At 32.5% G+C, this 23,259-nt stretch overlaps 1 pseudogene across 1 annotated transcript in view; it reads left to right on the forward strand.

Annotated features, from left to right (window-relative positions):
• Window positions 1-12,793, forward strand: part of LOC308567928 (metaxin-2 pseudogene) — a 34,744-nt pseudogene extending 21,951 nt beyond the window's left edge. The window contains exon 2 of the transcript in view: window positions 12,117-12,793. The product of the transcript in view is annotated as a metaxin-2 pseudogene (transcript). The remainder of the gene's footprint in view (window positions 1-12,116) is intronic.
• The last annotated feature ends 10,466 nt before the right edge of the window (window positions 12,794-23,259 follow it).

Below are 23,259 nucleotides of genomic sequence, written 5' to 3' on the forward strand. Positions count from 1 at the left end.
TATATTTTTATTATTTTTCTGTCACATTATTAAATGAAATCATCACCTCACTTCACTTTCCCTATATGTTCAGTTTAAATATCTTACCATTAAAATATCATTCAAGATAAAATTGAAATATTAGCAGAAACCTTTATGTGGCTGAAACTGGTGACGTGTTCTTGACAAACTTTCAGCTGGAATGGTTTGGGTAAAATGCTGAAAAGAAAGGGAATTTAAAGCAATTTGAGGGTTCATTCACCTTTACAGGAAAGTAATATTTATATTTCCGTGTAAAACCAGAGAATTGTAAAACGAGAAGTGTACGCATGTATAATATCCACATTCTGCACTCATATTTTCTACATACATTGTGTTTCAAATTATATTTCCTAGTTAATAATTTACTTTGAAAATAAATTTTGGGATTTATTAGTAGCTTGACACAGAAAAGTAAAATGTAATTTATTTCTCTATTCACATTTGTCTCAAGCTTCACTTCTACATTTTGCCAGGGAAATAAAATAACTATAGCTTAGTAAAGTATTTAAAATAAAATTATCTATATGAAAGCCATTAACTAACAAATAGAATGTGTTTATCCACTTCACTCTTCATGCACTCTTTTTTGAAAAAAATATATATATATCTTTATTGATTTCAGAGAGAGGAAGGGAGAGGGAGAGAGAGAGAAACATCAATGATGAGTCATTGATCGGCTGCCTCCTGCATGGCCCCTACTGGGGATCAAGCTTGCACCCCGGGCATGTGCCCTGACTGGGAATCTCCTGGATCTTAGGTCGATGCTCAACGGCAGGGCTCTTCATGCACTCTTACAGTGACTCAGCCGCTGGCCATGCTGTGATAGAAATAGCAGATAGCAGCTCTCTGACTCAGAGACTGTGGGCTCCATCATGACTGGTGACTTGCTTTCAGTGATGTGGACTGTGTTTCAGGCTGTTCTATGTATAAAACTACTTACAAATAATGTGACAGATTCAGGCCAAAATTCAAGAGTCCAAATGGAAAAACCATAAACCTGTAGGCTTATTATTCTAAACTGTCTATATGACTCAGAGCAGGTGGCTATGCATATTTACAGAATCCTATCTTAAGCTTTTAAAAATATTTCCATCTAAGATATTAAACTGTTTTAAAATAATAAAAGCCTTCGGTGGAGAAAAATGTGAAGGTCTTCTGCCATGAAATATGTGCTTGTGGTTTTATATTTATTCAGTTAATATTAGTAAGTCACTACAAATAGGTAAAAATTATATTCCCTCTTATAAATGAAGTTTGTGCACTGATGGATTCAACTATTTTAGAAAGGCCAGGAAAATGGTTCAGGCTGGTATTGAATGAAATTCACCTTCAAGCTGAAGAAACAGCAGGAGCCATCTAGCTGGTATAAGAGCTCCTAAGCATGACTGCTGCTTCAGTTGCAGGAATGAGTTCAGACTCATAGGAAGGGGTTGGGGGGAGCAAAGGATGGATTTTATGTTTCAATGTATTGCACCCTGCATTTCATGTTGAATGGTAACTGAGAATGATGAGCTGCACCAAGTCCAGATGAGGTGGTTTCACGGTGGTATACCTTCAAAAATATATTTTTCACTGAATTGGGTATTACTTTCCAGTTTTGTGGTTACTAATGCTTTCATCATAAAAATAAACAGCCAACACAAAACAAGTGGGTACATGTTTTAATCTCTGTGTTCAATTCTTTCCAGGCTGTAATATTTTAGGGGGGAGGGAGTAATTTTATTAATTACTTCTCTCTATATGTATTATTTTATTTATTTTTCCTGCATATAATATAGTAGCATTAACTATAGTTATCATGCTGTACATTAGATCTCTAGACTTATTCATCCTACATTACTGCCACTTTATACCCTTTGATCAATATAGAATACTTGATTTGTATACTACTATTAGCCACATTAAGCTACATATATATCATTTAACATAATATTATATCTAAAAGGGAAATCACATTATTTTCTGATAATATCTTAATATTTTTAAACAATAAGTAAAGAAGAAAATAATACATAGCAGAAAGAGCCTGGGTTTTCTTTCAAGTAAACTTGGGCCTAAATCATAGCACTACTATGATATTTGGGTTCTTCTGAGAAGGGACCCATCCACTCTTAAGTTTATTAATATTTATAAAATAAGAAGTGTTAGTCACACCTCCTTGAGATCAAATAGGAGAAATGTAAACTTATTTAATGTAGTTAATACAAACTGAATTATTGTAAAGGAAGAAAATCTGTTCATAATTTCTCTTTTTTCCCCCCACCAACTGATTTGTGGATTGATCACTTGTGCTGTCAAGAGCCCAGAGTTCTATGGAGGGAAGAGTCCTCACTTCTCTCTGGGATTCAATCTTACAAGTGTGCTTTGATGATTTTTAGAGTTTGTAGAACAAAGATTTTAAGATTTACTTAACCCTTTTCCCTCAAGATTTCAGAAATTCATGTAGGGATTTGGACCAGATATGTATTTGATTAACAGTCCTGATGCTATGCGCCAAAGCACCTCTCCCTTAATCTTTTCTTGTTAGTAACTCCCGCAAGCTTGGTCCTTTCGCAGGACTTCCCCATGTTAAAAGACATCTTTTTGCTATTTTTTAATAGCAAAACCCAGGCAGCCCCCAGACACACCAGCATCTTAACAGAATCTCCAATATTCTACACCCAAACCCTAAGCTCTAGTGGAGATTCTTAAAAGAGGTTAAGAACATAAGCAGTATGACTGTGACCAGTTTGTAAAATTACATTCTGATTAACAGTAAGGATTTTAAATTTGGAAACTTAGTTGTTTCCAAAGGATGCATAACATCCTTTCCTCATCCTTCAGATTTATGGACGTTATAGGTGCAACAATAAAACAACCTACTGAAGCTATGTATGCTTCATTTAGACTGAATTATTGCTTTTGTGGATTTGAATATGCTTATTACCATCTGAAAACACATGCTTGTGATTTTTTTTTCTTATTTAATCACAAATTGAGTCAGAGTATAGGTACAATTTAGCAGATGCTCTTTTAAATATGGTTAACATTTAGAAACTTTAACTTCATATACCCTTTTTTCCCCTCAGCTTTGCCCAATATACTTTTTTAATGATTAAGTCATTCAGTTGAACATCTATTATTGAGTAACTACTGTGTTTCCAGAGACAAGCAAGCATAAAATCATAATCAGTGAGAAGCTGCCAAGAACCATAAAGTGCTTAATGTCTTGTGTGTCTGGGGGATGGGGGTGGGAGGAGGTGGTGTTAGATATGTAAATAAATCAGCATAAGAAAAAAAGTTGAAATAAATATCAATTGAAAAATAGGCACTATACTATAGGGGAAAAAAGAAGACCAACTATTTGGGACTAAGTAATTTAGGACACCTTTTATCTGAGCTGGACCTAGAAGGAAGAAGCTAGTATAGGGGGCCTGAGAATAAATTGAGAATGAGAAATATTTCATTATAGCTAGGTTACATAGGGACCAGATTAGAAAAAACTTCAATTTGTGTGAAGGAATTTGGCTTTGAGAAAGAAAATAATACATTTTTTTTTCCTGTGTTTTAGAAAAGTAAACATTACAGAGAAGATAAGCGGGAAAAGAGAAGCTATTTAATGAAATTAATCAGGTTTTAAATTCAGAGATGACAAGAATATTGTCTTTCTCAGTTCTTTTTTTCCTTTTAATTTTATATTTCCCCTATGCACAAATAATGGTGTGGGTTGCAACCAGCAGGTACTAAATAAATGTAAAATGTATCATTTAAACCCAGCTGTCTGAGCACAATATCCTTTTCTACATCTGACAACAAAGAGTCACAGGAACATATATTCTATATATTCCCTTGGTGATTCACTAATAAGAAAAATGTGGTTTAGCTACAACCATAACCACATAATTTTTACAGTCAGTAGGGAACTATATTTCTACTTCGGGCAAGATTCTTTTTCTTACACTGAAAGTTGCAATGATAATGAAAGCATCCATCTGGTTTAAATAGAGACATTCTTTGTGTATGACAAAATTAAGGCACTCCTTCCACCTCTCCTTCCCACATTGAAACATGTATCATAATTATTAGGCAGAAGGGTCCTTAGAAAAGATCTAGTCCAATCTGAACCATTTGATGAGCAAACTGAGATCTAGTGTAGAAAAGTTTTCATTCTACTCATTAATTTCTACTTTCTATTTTGTTTTTATTCTCTCACGATACACTTTGAATTCTGGTATATATACCCAAGACTTAGTCAGCAAGAAAAGACACTGCATTTTGAATAACATTTATTGCCAGCCTTCCTCACAATAATAATGCTATGCTCAGCATGTAAGTTTGTATAACTGAGCAGATTTATTACTTCTAACAATAATAAACTGCAAGTTTATGCTCTTTATTTGAATAATTTATGTAATACTCCTATTGCTGAAATCAAGATTTATGTTAAGATCTATGAAGTAGTTTATTTGCTGTTTCTCAAAAGAGAAAGTGAAGAGGAACAGAGCATCTGACAGAGTTATAAACTCTCGTGTGGAAATTGGTATGGAAGCAAATGTAAGCTTCACTTTTTATATACAATATTTAGGAACCCTTAAAGAGTGAATGGTCTCAGCCTAACACCTTTCAATTTCTGGGACTTGTGTTAGCATGTAATTTTCTGAATAAAACACTTTTTCTTACAAACTTTATGACTAGGGACAGATGTTATGTACTCTTAACCTTCCTTAAGTGCTACATTTGATGAGAAGTACTAATCCAGTTCTAGAAAACAGTAAAAGCAAGGAGTTTAAATAGGAATACCTCACATTCTCTAGATTGTAACATTTTGTAAAGTTTGTATTTCTTTATTGATGAACATATTTTTCTTTTTCTTTAGAATACATCTCAAGTTTTCATTTCTAGGCACTTGACTTCATTTATTGAATTAAACTCTGTCATTTCTCATGTTTTTGCCATCTTGTCATCTACAAGATGCAATTCAAATAATTTTTAGTGATATGTGTAGTAAAATCCCTTTATTCTGATTTACAGAAGCAGATTGCAGGGGCTTATTATGATACAGTTCAGGTCTGAGGGAGAACCTCCAACTCTGAAGGAGCATCCACAAATTTTCTTAGCTACTAGATATCCTGTGATCCTATAAGACATGGGTAGTTCTTATCAACTTAAGAGAGTACAGATGATATATTCAAATTAGTGAAAAGTTGATCTCTATAATCAATGCGATGTATTTCAACTTTTGGACAACTGACCTGTAAAGTTCATAGAGTAGTCAATGTATGTAAGTAGGTAGTCATGTATGAACCCCACAATTAGGCATGATTTTTAAATTATTATAACCCCAAGACTTATCTTCCTTGAGAAAATTAATAAAAGTTATGGAAGCATTCTCATAGAAAATTGATATTATAAAATATTTTAACTTAGGATAGCCTCAAATGTGTAAATTATCTTGTTCTTATTTATAAATAAAAGAAGTTATTGTTTGATGCAATAACAATATTAAATAATGAAATAATATTTTTCTGAGCACACAGAAAAACTAAACCTCACATAATTATCAGGTAGATTATATAAAATATTCATGTATGAAATTCTTGAAGAATAAAAAATGAGAGTCATGAAATGAACATATCACAAGAAATTATAGATGTGACTAATTCTTTTGAAAAAACCCCAACAATTTTGAAATAAGAAATTTGTTTGTTAAAACTTAACAAAAGGACTCAGTGGATAAATTGAACAATAAATTAGAGTTGAACAGAGAATTAGTAACTTGAGAACTGGGTCATAAGTAACTACCAAAATTGCAGCAAAAATAGGAGGAGCTGTAATTTATTAGAGTGAAGTCAAAATATATGAAGATACAGTGAGAAATTAGGATATATATTTAGTCAGAATTTCTAAAGAATAAAATACAGAAGTAAATGAGAGGCAATATATGGAGAAGTAATAACTGTAAATGTTTGAGAACTAAAGAAAGTCATAAATTTATTCCTACAGGAAGTATATTATATGTTAAGTAGGATTAATCAACTGCTAGACATATTTACCTAAATGGCAGAATAAAAATGAAAATGGAAGATATTAAAATTATTTCATATTCAAAAGAAAACAAAAATTAGACTGATTGCTGATGTCTAAACAAAAGCAATAGAAAGATAACCAGATCTTAATAAAGCTGACTCTAGGTAGGTGTGCCAATATTAAATTCCATGTCTGTTATTTAATAACTGTATGACTATGGACAAGTTAAATAAATGTTATGTAGATCCATTAGTTATTACATTAAACTAAGAAATTCTTGTACAAGAAAGGAAATCATCAACAAAATAAAAAGACAACCTACTGAATGGGAGAACATATTTATCAATGATACATCTAACAAAGGATTAATATCCAAAATTTATAAATAATTCATAAAAATCAACACACAACAAAAAAACAACAAGTAAATAATCCAATTAAAAAATAGGCAAGGACCCGAATAGACACTACTCCAAAGAGGACACACAAATGACCAATAGTTATATGAAAAGATGCTCAATGTCACTAATCATCAGAGAAATGTATATAAAAAAACCACAGTAAGATATCACCTCACGCCTGTCAGAATGGCTATCATCAATAAATCCATAAACAAGAAGTATTGGTGAGAAGGGGAGGGGGAAGGAACCCTCGTGCACTGTTGGTGTGTATGCAGATTGGTGCAGCCACTCTAGAAAACAGTGTAGAGGGTCCTAAAAAAATAAAAAATGGAACTGCCTTATGACCCAGTGATTCCATTTCTGGGTATATATCAGAAGACAGCCAAAACACTAATTCAAAAGAATATATGCACCCCTTTGCTTGCTCATGCAGCATTATTTACAATAGTCAACATGTGGAAGCAACTCATGTGCCTATCAAGAGAAAAGTGGTTTAAAAAGTGGTGGTACAGCTCTGGTTGATGTGGCTCAGTTCGAGCGTCATCCTGGCTATGAAAAGTTTGCCAGTTTGAATCCTGGTCAGGGCACATCCCTAAACTGCAGTTTGATCCCCAGTGGGGGCGCAGACAGGAGACATTTGACGTGATGTTTCTCCCTCTTTCTCTCTCTTTCTCTCTTTGTCTCTAAAAATCAGTAAAACATATTCTCGGGTGAGGATTAAAAAAAAAGCAGTGGTACATACATATAATGGAATATTACTTGGCCGTGATAAAGAAAGAAATCTTACCATTTGCAACAACATAGATGTACCTGGTGACTATTATGCTCAGTGAAATAAGACAGTCAGAGGAAGAAAAATGCCATATGATTTCACTAATATTTGGATTCTAAAGAACAAAACAAATGAGCAAACAAAATTGAAAAAGGCTTATACACAGAGAACAGACTGATGGTTGCCAGAGGGGAGGGGGCTTGAGAGACTGGTTAAAAAAGGTGAAGGGATTAAGAGTACAAATTGGTATTTACAAAATAGTCATGGGATATAAAGCACAGCATAGGGAATATAATCAATAGTGTTGTAATAACTATGTATGGTGCCAGGTGGCTACTAGAAATATGAGGAGCCCTTTGTAAAGTATATGATTATCTAACCACTATGCTGTACACCTAAACTAATATAAAATAATATTAAATGTAAATTATAATTGAAAAATAAAATTTAAAAATATATAGTCATCAATTTAATTAGTCAAAGAAAAATTTCAAGGATAATTTTTAAAAGATAAGAAATATAATGTAAGAATTCCACGCATAAATAAAATAATCTAGTATAAATAGTATAAAACTCAAAAGTTTTTAAAAAAAGAATTTTAATTTAAAAAAGATAAAATCTTAAAAATAAAGTACAAAAGGATGAATAAGTATAAAACAACATAATGTATAAAAGCAGAAATGTAGTATAAGTAAATCATGATAAAGATAAAATTGTTAAATCTATTTTTAAAAAACAGAGGTTATATTATTGTATTAAAAATGGAGTTCAGAATTAGTTTCTTCTATGAAAGATATCTAAAAAAGGTTGCAAGAAAATGGATAGTGAAGCATATTCTGAAAAAATACTAACAGGTAGAATGGTAGAATAGATGAACTGATATTAGTGAAAATAGTCTTTAAGGCATAAAATATTAGGGAAACAATAAGTTACTACATACTTAAACAGATGTTTTAATAGTTTAGAAGATTTTATGCACGTATGTATTTCAAACAAAAAATTGAAAGCTTTATGAAAAATACTGGAAAATTCACTACTTAATGAGAGATATTGACAAATTTCTCTCCTTTAAAAATAGCTCAATTAAAGAAGAAGTAACATATAGTAGACTTAAATATAATTAAGGAGATTGAATTATTGGAAACAAATAAGATTATGGTCCATGAACAGGAAGAAAAATAGCAGTCAACATAATTTTTTCTGGAAACCCCAGTACTAGACTTATTGAAAAGCTCTTTAAAACAGATATTTTCAACATATTCAAAAATTAAAGGAGACCATACCTAAAGAAAGTATGAGTGGGGTATCAGCAAATATAGAATGTTGATAATAATTTACAAGTTATAAAAAAAATAGAAATCCCAGAGTTGAAAAATATAATAACTAAAGTGAAAACTTGACTAGAGGAGCCCCAAACCATATTTTCAATGGCAGTGGAAAGAATCAGTAAAGTTAATGATACATCAATTAAGATTACCCAGGGTGAAGAACAGGAAGAAAAAGGAATGGATGGCCAGAAGGAGGGAGGGGCAGGAGTTGGGTGGAGGTGGGTAAAGGAGGGGAGGGGGGAGATGGGAGACATCCATAATAGTGTCAATAATAAATTTTTAAAAAGAAAGAAAAAAGAATTAAAAAATGAACAAAGCCTTGCCTATCCTATATCATCAGGATTTGTACCCTTGCAAAAACATTTTTTAAATCTTTAGGCCTTAGATTTCTCATTTGAATAGGATATCAATTCTTCTTCATATGATTAATTATAAAAATTAAATAATTTAAAGCATGTAGTCTATTTGAAAGTAAATAATTTTGGAAAAGTAAAGCTGTTTATTTTACTTAAATATGTTTGTATTTATTTAAGTGAGAGAATAATTCTCCATTAAAAATTATCAGATCACCCTTTGTGGTAACATAATGTAATTGAATTTGATTCTGAAGTAAAATTAGCCAAATTTCCAATGACACATATTTGCATATCACCTGTGTTTGTTATGTGATCACTGTGTGATCATTAATAACTCTTATAATGGTGTTCATGATGTTTCTAGTCATGCAGAACTGTAGTGAGTCACAAGGCTCCTAGGCAGGCCTTTTGCCTGGAACTGACCGAAAACTAAAAATATCAACTGATTTTATTCTTTTCTTTTTAATCCTCACCTGAGGATATGTTAATTAAAGAGAGAAAGGGAGAGGGAGGGAGGGAGGGAAAGAAAGAAGAGAGAGAGAGAGAGAGAAACGTCGATGTGAGAGGGAAACATCCATCAGTTGCCTCCTGTGCACACCCTGACCAGTAATCGAACCAGCAACCTCGGTATGTGCCCTGACCTGGAATTGAACCACAAGCATTTCATGTATGGGACAATGCTCCACTGACATAGCCTCCAGGCCAGGGCAGCTGTAATTATTCTTTTTAAGCTATTCAGAAATCAAGTTAGGCCAGCTGGGCGTGGATCAGTGGTTGAGTGTCAGCCTAGGATCCAGGAGATCAGGGTTCGATTCCCGGTCAGGTCACATGCCCAGGTTGCAGGCTCGATCCCCAGTCAGGGGCATGCAGGAGGCAGCGGTCAATGACGACTCTCTCATCATTGATGTTTCTATCTATCTCTCTCCCTCTCTTTTCCTCTCTCTGAAATCAATAAAGATGTATTTTTTAAAAAAACAAAAATCAAGTTAAATCCAACAATCATCAAATAAGAAACATTTCCTTGTGACTCTAAATATTGTTTATATATCTTATATTTAACATCTCTCTCATTTGTTTGGTTCAAATTGAAGAGACTAGTTTTTCAAATTATCTATAATTGATCTTTGTATTGACACAAAAGAAATTTTACCCATTTTAAATCATCCCTGTATCACATTCTGAGTAGTTTCTGCATGGATAGAATGTAGAAATGCTAAACTTTCTAAACCATATGTATCTTTTCCAAACTGCTTTTGTCTGTACATTAGCTTCATCTTCCACTAATTTCACACATCTCTATTCTCTTTTTTTTATTAAACTTATTTGGGTGACAATGGTGAATGGTATCATATAGGTTTCAATTATTATTATTTTTAATTAAATTGATAATGCAGTCCCCCACTACTACAAATTATGCAGTCGAGTTTCCCACATTTGGGGAAATTGCAGGGGTCAGCACATCCAGATAAGCCTTGCCCTGGGAAAACCACCTTTGTGATCATGGTACCTCCCCTGCCAGGTAAGTATGGTTTCAGTTATTTTTAAAGAAGTCTTTTAAAGTTAGCAATTACCTACCTAGAGTTGCCACATATTTTATTCAGTTCATATACACTATAATTTGTATCACAAAGCAAAAGATTTTCATTTCTTTACCAATGTGTCTGAAATACTGTATAGACAGGCAAGCAATTCAGCCCTCTAATCACAGCTGTGGACAATTATAGTTCCAGAACTGGAAGATTAGTTTGCTGTCTTGATTCAATAGCTATTTCTGAAGAGACAAAATAAATGACTTGGTATAAATAAACTTGGAACCATTGTCACTTGAAGTTGGCTCTTTAGAAGTATAAAAAGAGCTAGAAACCTCTTTCTGTTTGCTTTTCACCATTCCATTAACTTAGGGATTTCTATACTTCATATCCTAATAATTTGACACTAGGTACCTATACATTTCTGGTATAACTATTGAGGATCCACAGGAGTAATGAATAATATAAATGGCACAGCTATTCGGAAACTTAGAAAAGTATCTAGCAAATACTAGGCTCAATCTCCCTTTAAAAGCTTCAAACTGCATATTGAAACATTAAGAATAGTTTAAGAGCTTCAGTTTAAGAGAATTCCATAGGAATATAACATGCAGAGATTTTAAGTTTCTTGCAAAGTGATTTGAAATAAATTATATTCCAGAAAGAAAATAGATTCTTTTATTCTGGGGGGCAATTTTATTCACATCTGGGGATTTCAATTCTGAACATGTTTAAATAGGAGGGAAAACTTGGGCATGATTATCACTGTGAGCAAATTCGAAGCTTGCCAGCCTATGATATTCCTTTTATAGGTGTCCCAATGGGCCTCCATCCCATCATTGTTCATGGGCATGTTTGGTAAATAGACAAGTTTGTTCACAAGCAAAATCCCATTGCAAAGGTTCATACTAGTTATGTGTCATGAAATACTTTCACAGTTAATATAATAATAATTAAGTTCAACAGAAGCTTCAATTTTTAAAATGTATGATGAAAATAATTAAGAATACAATTCTGTTATGTGCTTCGGGGAGGGCATTAGTTTTTCCTGTTTACTTGAAGATTTTCTGCAGATTTCATTAGAAACTGGCCCCTTTTGCAGATGCTGTATTGATTCTAATAAAAATAATCATTGCCTGGCCAGTATGGCTCAGCAGTTGAGTATCGACCTAGGATCCAGGAGGTCGTGGTTCGATTCCCAGTCAGGGCACATGCCGGAGTTGTGGGCTCGATCCCCAGTTGGGGGCGTGCAGGAGGCAGCCGATCAATGACTCTCAGTCATTGATGTTTCTCTCTCCCTCTCCCTCTCCCTTCCTCTCTCTGAAATCAATAAAGATATAAATAAATAAAATAACAATAATCATTTCCAATTTTAAAAAAATCTGTCTACAAGTAACAGAAAGGCCAAAAATAATAGTAATTTACTCAAAGTAAGAGTTCATTACTCACATGAAAGAAGCTGGGTATAAGCAGCCATGATGTGACTTTACTTCTCAGGTAGCTTTACTCAAGGCTCCTTAAGGGGGTCCTGACAACTTGGAGCCATTATCCCACAGGTGCCTAGGCTTCATGACTTAAGATATATTAGTGTTGCTGGCAACCAAACCAATGGAAAGATAACAAAGAGTTAAAGTGTGTGTGGTGTGTGTGGGCGTGTGCGTGTGCGTGTGCGTGTGTGTGTGTGTGTGTGTGTGTGTGTGCAGATAGCAGCTGCAGAACGTTGGCCTGGAAACACTACATTGTATCAGTAACAGAAAGGGGAGCAAATTTTGTTTTCTGACAGTGCAGCTTCTCTTGCTGTGCAGGCCTTTTTGCAAATGTGTAATCTGCCTATCAAAGTAGTTTGTAAGGCAAATGCAGAATATATGTCTCCATCTGGTAAAGTACCTCTTATTCATGTAGGAAATCAAGTAGTATCAGAACTTGGTCCAATTCGTTAAAGCCAAGGGCCATTCTCTTAGTGATGGGTTGGATGAAGTCCAGAACGCAGAAATGAAAGCCTGCGTGGCATTAGTCAACAATGTGCTGTTGACTGCAGAGTTGTATCTTCAGTGGTGTGATGAAGCTATGGTAGGGAGATCACACTTGCTGGGTGTGGGTCTCCTTAGCTTGGCCCCTGAACCATATTTTGGCCTGTCAGAAACAGTGGGAAGTCAAACGTAAAATGAAAGCTATTGGATGGGGTAACAAGGCTCTGGACCAGGTCTTAGAAGATGTTGACCAGTGCGGTCGAGCTCTTTCTCAAAGGCTGGGAACACAACCATATTTCTTCAGTAAGCTGCCCACTGAACTGGATGCACTGGTATTTGTCCATCTGTACACCATTCTCACCACACAGATGACCAATAATGAACTTCCTGAGGTGAAAAATATAAATTAAAAATTAAAAAAAGAAAAATAAGTAAGGACTTCTTAATCATACCACCTGATGGGATTACTAAGAGTGCAAGTTATTGTTTAAGTACAGTACTTCCTTCTCTTGTGCATATGTGTGTTTTGAAATGCTTTTTTACTCAAATTGCACCTCTTCTCCTTGTAGAGGGAATATAATTAGACTTTTTATGGTAATAGTTTCACATCTAACTGAAGTTGGCTCTATTTCAATTCTTTCCCTTTTGATCCATCTTTTACCTTCTCTGGGGAACCTATGAAGAGGACTTCATTATAAGCAAGAGTTTCATCTCTTCTGTTTTTGCATCATGTGTACACTCTAGGAATATTTAGTCAAGTTAAGTGAACAATAACATATTAAAAATTAAACTTATTGTGCTTCCTTTGGTAAAAATGGAACTTAGGAAAGAAAATCACTCGTGAGTCTGGAAAATACTTTCCTATATAAGAAAAACTATACACTTAAAGCTTTTAGTATGAATTTAAGAGTTAGAATCTTTTGATATATAGAGATTTTTACATATTAAAAATAATTCATATAGTATTCCTGATAATAAGTTGATGCTGGAAAATTAGAATAGTTATATTTTAACTTACAAAAGATTCTTTGCCCTCTTCTTAATGTCTTCACTATATAAAAATAATTTTCTCATGATATTTCAGTTAAGACAAAATTTTGGTTTTATTATTTATGATTTAAACTTCATATTATACCTACATTAATTCTATGGGCCCATTAAGTATTCACTGTTTCTACAAATTATTTAAGATTACAAAAAATAAATATGTTTAAATAAGATTGTGTTGAGATCTTTTGAAAAGATTTCACTATTGTAAATTATTTTAATAATACAATCATAAAAAATGATTTGTTGCGTTAAATTATAACTTCTAGATATTTAGACATTATTTTAATATTAAACTGAGTTAATACATAGTATTTGGCTATGTAGACAATTTCCAGACAAAATAAAGATAAGACATCAGCTATTAAACAGAGTTGTACATTAGTAGTGTTCCTAATTTTTACACAGGCTACAGAATAAAAGCATGTGCAATGTAAGTAATGCTTTACATGTCTTTCTCTGAAATTTTTAAGTGATACATAAACTGATATAAATTTGAGCTTCTGCCCAGAAAAACAAAACAAAAATTGATTACTTTGGTTAAAGTTTGTGATTAATATAAATGGCTCATATACCAGTCAGTACAGTGCATAAATTTAAAAATGAACACAGATAATAAGTATGTTTGTCTTTTGGCTTTTCAAGAAAATGGTTATAATCTTTTAAGACGGTAAATTAAGTTATAAATATGCATGTTTTCATCATTTAATTTATTACGTTTAAAAGCTTATTTTATTTTTAAGCAGGATTTAAGTGATGTTATTATTTACATGTTTATATATTGTGTATGTCTAAACATATACATGTAATGTATAATGAGATACATTTGGAGGTTTAAAAAATAGAAACTTAAAAACAAAAATTTGAGGACATACTGTAAATATGAATTTTCTGAGGAATGTGGAATCTGTGTTTGTGATATTGGCTTAATGTTAATGCATATATTAATAAAGAAAAGGACTCATAGATCCTAAACTGTAATTTTTTATATCACAGATATATTAAAAAGTACAAATAGAATTTTAGTTTTTGTTGTTTTTTTAATCCTCACCGTAGGATATTTTTTCCATTGATTTTCAGAAAGAGTGGAAGGGAGAGGGAGGGAGAAGAGAGAAAGAGAGACATCCACGTGAAAGAGACACACTTATTGGTTGCCTCCCACACTTGCCCTGACCAGGGCAGGAATCAAACCTGCAACCCAGCTATGTGCCCTTGACAGAGAATCAAACCCTTGACCCTTCAGCGCAAGAGCCAATGCTCTAAACACTGAGAAACTTTGGCTAGGGCAGAAATTTTGTTTTCCTTTTATAAAAGTATAGTTTCCCTATAGCCAAATTATAGAGATTACTTTTTATCTCCAAGATTTTCTGTTAAGTCTGAACTAAATTCTAAATTTTCATTGTTAGAAACCTTGTTAATTTTGAAAATAACATTTTCTAATACAGATTTTTAGTTATTGTTGTACATTATAAAAATATTAACTATATCACTTTGCTTTTGAAAAATATGATTTTTTTGTATTTGTCTCCTTTGACAATCCTACTTTATTGTGTTTTGTCCCAAATTCAGGCCACTCATTCAGAATAAAACAAACAAACAAAAACCTGGTAAATTATATTTTAAAACTGAACTTAATCCAGACTTCCTGAAATGGCTAAACATAAAAAATACTTGTTCCTTCAGCCTATAAGATTAACCATAGTAGAAATAACTAGTTCTATTTAATGTTATCAACATTTTATTGTAAGTAATCTTGCATTTATAGAGCTTATAATAAAAAATCTTAAAAACCCTGATGAATCAAAACAAATAATTTTAGTCATTCCATGTATAAATTTAAAAAATCAATATGATTCAGTATTTATATTTATTAGGAACGTATCATGTGTTATATATTTATCAGGAGCATATTTAGTTGCTTATAAAAAGATTGACACCCAAATGCTTACAATGAGATTGTTTTTCTAGTTTACTAGATTCCAATGCATTTATTTATCAAAGGTATCACAGTGCATATTATGGTATAAATTGAAAATCTAAACATTTTCCTCTTTATTCTTACCCTTTATAATGCTCTTACTCTCATGATGATCATTGACTACATCTTTATAAAGCAATAGTTGTACATGTATAATAACATCCCTTAAGATTTTATCTCCCAGAAGAAATATCAGGGGAAAATAAAGCTGGAAAGGGGACTGCTGAAAGGGTGAATTTCTCTAATCAAAGAGTGATTTTAAAATAAAATCTGGAGTACGTGAGAAGTGAACCATTCAATAACTAGAGGAAGAATGTTCTAGGCAAGTGAAATGACTACTGAAAAAGTTCTGTAATGGGAGAGAGCCTGAGGTGTTTGAGAAATAGTAGGAGTCCAGAAAGCTAAAGGGAGCAGAATTGTAGGAAATTGCATCAGAAACAACAGAGGAGCAAATGCTATAGGACCTTGTTGGCCACTATGAAGAGCATCTTTTGTATTCTAAGCAAAGTAGGGCCATGCCGTGACTTACCTTTTAATAGAATCACTCTGCCGGCTGTTTTAAACAGAGATTCATGTGGGAATAAGGTAGCAGTAGAGAAATGAGTTAGATCAGATGATGGTGGCTTGGTCCAGGGTGAGAGCAGGGGAAGTGGTGAAAAAGTGTTGAGCAGTAGATGTATATTTCATGTAGGCCTGAAAGGATTTAGTGAGACAGAAAGGTATTGAGATTTGGGGCCTGAGCTATAGTAAAGATAAGGAAATGTGCAGGAGGCGCAGGCTTAAGCCACAAGATCAAGAGTTCTGATTTGAACAAGAATGAAGAGAATTTCTTATAGGATGCTAGGGGTGGGGGTGGGGCATATACTTACATAGCAACTAAAATCAGACAAGCCTCCAATTTTAAGATAGACAATAGCTGAGATTTATCAAGTTTATAGCAACATAGAGTCAAAATTATCCAAAACAAATTCAATGTATGAAATAAGAATGTAAAAATTTTAAATATTTTGGAATTCAGTAATAACTTGAAGGTGTGCTCCAATAAGAAACAAAATTCAATTCAAAAAATAGGAAATATAGAATATAAAAACAGAAAGTTAACATTGAAACCAATTCAAAATAAAGAAAAGTTTATCTGTGCACATTAATTATACTAGTGAATGCAAATATTATAATATTCCTTCTTGGAAGAGAAAAAATGGAAGGTATAAAATAATAATGTAAATATACATATATAAACAGCATTAAAATATATAGAAGTCAGTTCAGGGAGATTAAAAAATCAAATAAAAGGTTTGTAATTACAGTGTTGTATATAGGAAAATTCTAGAGATACAGCTACACTCTTAATTCCAAAGTTAAGGAAAATTTTAAAAATATTTAACACTAATAGAAGAAAGTCAAAATCCATAAGTTTTAAAATACCAGAAATAATTATAGCACAGAAAATGTCATATATATATATATATAAATGTCAGAATATGAACTGAACGTACAAGACAGGACAAAAATTAAAATATCCTACTTTGTTGAATGTAACAAAAAAGATTAAAATAGAATTAATAGTATATACACTTTATAAAACAAATAAAATAAAATGAACACCAAAATTGAAAATAAGATAATATTATAGTAAGAAAATGCAAGCTAAATATAAATAATAGTAGTTAAAAGCGAGTATTAAATGAGACATACATCATATGAAGAATAAAATCAAGGAAAATTATATAATATTACTACAAAATGTTTGTTTTTTTAAATATATTTTTATTGATCTTTTAGAAAAAGAGGAAGGGAGAGAGCTAGAGAGGTAAAAATATCTATGGGTGAGAAACATCATCAGTCGGCTGCTTCCTGCATGCCCCCCATTGGGGATCAAGCCCACAACCCAGGCATGTGCCCTGACAGGAAATCAAATCAGAACCTCTTGGTTCACGTGTGGACGCTCAACCGCTGAGCCACACTGGCCAGGCAAGATGGTTTTACCTTTATAAAGTTAGAGGAAGAAAAAGATTGAGATAAAAGGACATTGAGGAACCATACCTGAAAATTATACAAAATAGAATAAAAATTAAGAAGAAAATTAAGAAATATAAAAAAATGATAAATTTGTAGAATAAAATCAAGGTTGATGGACTTACTGTGCTGATTTCAAACATTGACTACTCAATTTATTAAAATTGAATAAAAACATAGAAGCTTACATAATACAATTAACAAATTTAATCTAATTTCTAACCTTATAAATCTGGATACCACATAAATTTATTTTCCTTCATAACAGCAAATGGCTATAAAATTGTTGATAGTATAAAGGATTCGAAGAAAAATTTATTTCAACATCAGAGTTTATACAGATTATAATATAATCAAAAGTTACTAAGAATATTAATAACTCTCCATAACTCATGATTATTTTTAATGGACTTCTCTTGTCACTTTTGATTTGAATTGAAGAATAAAACTTTATAGGAATTCTATTTTAAAATTAGTAATGTTGAAACCTAGAAATGAAGAAATTGTGAGAGTGTCTCATAGGCTAAAAGAAACCTTGAATCTGAGGGAGATAATTTCTAAAAGAGCAGTAACCCCTGTTGTTAATTGTATCTTGACAGTTGATGTAGAAAATATATACAAATTCAAAGATGGCAGATAGATTCATAGTTTCATCTAGTGTTTCATTTATAATTTTCTTCACAGGCATTGTTTTTGCAGAAATGAAGAACAATAACAGAATTGTTCAGGGACTCTGACCATGGACTGGTAGTAACTTGGCAGGGTGTACTTAATATAAAAAATGATAAAGGAGCACTTGGAGTCTGCAGTTGATAAGATAAATATTTTGGCAGAGAGACTGGCAAATCAGTTTGCAGTTTATCAATGTTTTTCTTCACTTTGTACAATCCACAACCTATAAGACATCTGAGCCCTCCTACAGACATAGCATGCGATAGCTGAATATACCCAATTCCACCAATGTTGCGCATTAGAAACTTTTAGAGGTCCAGAAAGGCACCAACTAAGAAATTTTAATGCAATGGAAATCTGAATTAAAGGAAGACAAAAAAGCATACCATTCCATATGAAAAGCTATGCCTTAGACAATGATGTTACTTCTGCTAAAGCACTATTTGAGCATGTAACAGCAAAGAATACAAAAGTAAAATACATGTTTCCAAATAATTATTTATAGCTTTATTGAAGAAAGCTGGAAAACCTTTCCTTTTCATGGAATCCCATGAAAACTCTGGATTTTATGTAAAGTAACTAAAGAAATAAAAGAAATAGACTTTGCAAAATGATCCAGCACTAACTTGTGTTTAGTAACTAATTATGTCTAAAATGTTGTTTCAAAAATGTACTTGGAAGGGAAAAAAGTTAAGAAAACATTACAATTGAAGAAGTAGAAAATCTTAATATTTCAAATAACCAAGGAATGTATTAGAAGAATTGTCAACAAAGTTATATTTTTCCTTTGTTATTATTAATCTTACTCTATTATTGAAAGAAGCCTGTTATCTTTTTTAAACTGCAAATTGCTTTTAGCATTTCTTTTCATCTTTAGTATTCTGAAATGTAAACCTTAAACATGTTTTATTTTCATTTTTTTATTATAACATCTAGTAAATCCAAAATTTATTTCTTGATAGAAAATTAGCATCCAGGCCTTTAGTCTCATTGTCTAATTCACATTTTCAGTTCTGAAACTCTTAGGAAGATTTAATTTTTTTTTTTTTTTAATTTATATTGCTATATCAGGAAAGACTCTCCAAAGATGTTGGGCAATTCCTACTGATAGATCAAAGGAATATGCTTGGGAGAGCTTTGTTTTGAAAACCTTTAAAGAGTCCTACTTCATGAGAGAAACAAGGATATGGCTCAGATTACAGCCATTTGCTTCCTAATATATTTTTTGGTTTTTGAGATTTATTTCAATATATATCTTAGTGGGCATTTTACTGTTGTTAATTGTGTGCATCTATAAGCTCTCTGGGGAAAAAATATACAATTTGAAAATGCTTTCCAAATCTATGCTTCATTGCTGCAGGATGATTAACTACTTCTATTCCTTAAAAAGTAAGATCAGCCCTGGCCGGTGTGACTCAGTGGCTAGAGAATCGGCCTGTGCACCAAAGGGTTTTGGGTTCAATTCCCATCCCTGGGTTGTGGGTTCGCCTCCCACCCCACTGGTCCAGTCAATGTGTCTCTCTCACATCAGTGTTTCTCTCTATATATATATACCCCCTCCCTTCCTTTTGCTCTCTCTGAAAAACAATGGAAAAAATGTCCTCAGGTGAGGATTAACGAAAAGAAAAACAAACAAAAAAGAAGTAAGGTCAGTCTTGCTTTTGAATAATCAGTAGATTAGATTAGTATCAACTGAAACTCAGCGATGGCTGGAAACATGCTATTAAAAGAGCACTTTAAAAATCATTGTTAAATAAATGAATACAGTATAGTTATAGTTATTCGGTTTGTAAAGCTATCATCTTTGATTCGGAACCTTGTCTCTTGCATTTTACATTCAATTAATGTCATGAAAATTTAGGCTTTTATAGCATGCGCCTGTTAGGTATAAAGTGAAAGCATGTTTTAAAGCCCAATGTTTTTTACATTAGCCAGAAATTTTAAAATAGACTGCTATAATTTTTCTTTATCAAACCCTAATTCAGAAGCTATTCTCTAAACACATGACATATAAAACATAGACAGTTCTGCCTTCATAGCTGGGATCCACAAGCAACAAAGTTTTCAAAGAGTATATGTAAATATTTTGTAAGGCAACATATTTCTGTGAAAATATAATTGGAATACAATAGAGAAACTGAGAATTTTTACTGACTAATGTACCGGAAAGTACTGAAAAGATAAGCTGATTGTGTTCAGAACAGAATAACTGACCTCCTTAGTAAACAACAGAACTAAGAACTAAGCTACTCAGGCACTTGGTGAGAATGCATGAAGCTAAGTAAAGAACAACTAGTGGAGAAAGAGCAATAACTGCAAATCTGTTAAGTACAATCCCCAGAGTCATTCAAGGCAAGGAGATTTTCTAGTCCTTACCAATCAGAGTAGAGACTTTAAAAACTAGGAAATTAGTGAAGAGCATGAATAAATGAATAAATTCCTAGAAACATACATCCTACTCAGAATTACTTATGAAGAAACAGAAAATCCGAACAGTCAATGAAGAAGGTGATTAAATCAGTTGAAGAGTTGGAGTGAACCAGCTCAAGAACAAAATCTAGTCGTGCCACAAACTAAAGCTTAAAAATGAGGCTTGAATATATCAAGCTGATTTACAAGTGATTAACCTTCCTGTTAATACAAAAATCAAAACCCTTTGAGCGAACAGAACAAAATCCAGGCACTCAACATATTAATATTCCAAATATAAACCATAAGCAGGAGAAAAATCAGTCAATATAACATGCAACAACTAACATAAGTAAATAAATGAAATGAAACAAACAATAGCAGAGTTGTATATAGTACCACATTGGAAGAATTAAATGAAATTAAAATATGGAGTTTATTTTAAAATGGAGAAAATAATAATGGAAAATTGAAAACAAATAGCAAGATTATTTACTAATATAACAACTATCTAAATACTTATATTAAATATAGACTCCAGTCAAAGATAGGGATTTTAACAATGTTTTGAAAAAGCAGAACCTAACTCTATCTTGTGATAGGCAGAATCATGGCCCCACAAAGATGTGTACATCTAATTGCTGGAACATGGGATTATGTTATATTAAGTAGCAAAGGAAAATTACAATTTCATATGGAAGTAAAGTTGCTAGTCAGAAGGTAGAAATATTACTCTGGATTACCCAGGGGGCACGATGTAATCCCAAGAATCCTTAAATGTGGGAGAGAGGCAAAGGAAAAGTCAGAGTAAGAGAAGTTGTTGAGAAGATGAGTAAGACAGAGTGATGCTACATGAGAAGGACTTGGCCCTCAGTGGCTGTCTGAGTATGAAGGCTGGAGGTGATGAACCCCAGCATGTTGAAGGTCTCGGAATCTGGGTAAAGCAGGGAAGTGGATTCTCTCCTAAACCCTCCAGAAACGAATGTAGCCTTGCCTACACTTGAATTCAGAAACCTGTGTTGTACTTTTACCCAACAGAAATGTAAGGTAATAAATTTTTATTGTTCAAGATCCTGAGTTTGTATTAATTTATTCCAACAACAGCAATACAATAATTATGTTTTTAAAAACCTTTAAAATATAGAAAAAGAGAAATTCATTTTCAATCACTATGAAGCAACATTTTCCAAATTTGATAAAAACCATATATCTGAAACCATATATCTTCATTCTCTCACTTAATACAAATGAAAAACAACAAACAAAAAGCCTAACATATGGGATAAAAGTTGCAATGTGGGAAACAAGTGGAGTGAGCCCAAAACTTCACCTGTTTAGCATCTTGAAGAGTTTTCACATAATTTAACTGAATCCCAAATATATATCCAAAAGAATCAGAATCTTGAAAAGACATCTGTGCTTCTATGCTCAGTGCAGCATTATTCGCAATAATAATGATCAAGAATTTTGTAGTAATATAAAACGTTCCAGCACTCAATGTGGCAAATACACAATGTCTGGCAACCAACAAAAAATTGCCAGGCATACAAAAAAGAGAAAAAAGAAAAAAGTAGCTCAGTTAGAATATAGTCCAGATGCGGGTTTGATCCCCGGTCAAGACACATAGAAAAATCAACCAATGAATGCATAAATAAGTGGGAAAACAAATCTCTCTCTCTGTCTCTCTTTCATGTATATATATATATGTGTGTAAAATAAATAAATAAGACAAAAATCAAAACATATCAAGATAAAAAATATACAGGTTAAGTTTAACAGTACATTAGGTATGATAGAAGAAAAGATTAGTAACTCTGAAGGTATCACAGAGGATGTATAGAGGATATATAAAAGAAACAAAGCAAAAATAAAAAAAATAAAAAGAGCCTCAGTAAGCACAAGGAAAACTTCAAATGGCTTAATCAATGTAAAATAGCAGTATGAGAACATGGTGGGGGGAGGGGGAGACAAAATATGCATAAGGAAAATTTTCCAAATTTGATAACAACCATATATCTGCAAATACAAGAAGCTCAAACAACCTCAAACTTGAGAACATAAAACAAATACACAGAGCCGTATTATAATCGAGCTGTTCAAAACTTACCAAAGCTGCCATAGGAAATAAACATGCTAACTACAGAAGAACCAAGATAAGGTGACAGCAGATAGCCTCTAAGAAAAAATGCAAGCTAAAAACAATAAAAAATATCTTTAATGTTCTGAAAAATGATAATTGTATCTAAACTTTATAAAATATTGGCACACAATAATCTACTATGTTGCTATAAAATTTAATAAAATGATAATTTACAATGACATAAAAATGTAAAATACACAGGAATTAATCTAACAAAAGATGTGTAAGAGCAATACAATATAAACTATAAAATATTGATGAGACATGTTAAAGTTGACCTAAATAATGGAAGATATATCTTTATTATGGGTTGAAAGATTCAATATTCTTAAGAGGACAGTTATCTCCAAATTGATTTATAGTTTCAATGTAATGTCAAGGAAAATGTCTGCACACACACACAAAAAAAAACAACTGTGAAGAAAAACAATGTTGGAGGACTAATACTATTTGATTTCAAGTATATAAAGCTGCACTAATAAGATAGTAGGGTATTGGCCTGAAGGTAGACAAATTGATCGATGATTCAGTACAGAGTGTCCAAATATAGTCCTATATATATAGGGGCTCTATGTTTTGTCAGCAGCTTCTAAGTTTATGTGCAGTATATGTTA

This window comes from Miniopterus schreibersii (genome assembly GCF_964146895.1).
Source record: "Miniopterus schreibersii genome assembly, chromosome: 1".
Taxonomy (NCBI): Eukaryota; Metazoa; Chordata; class Mammalia; order Chiroptera; family Miniopteridae; genus Miniopterus; species Miniopterus schreibersii.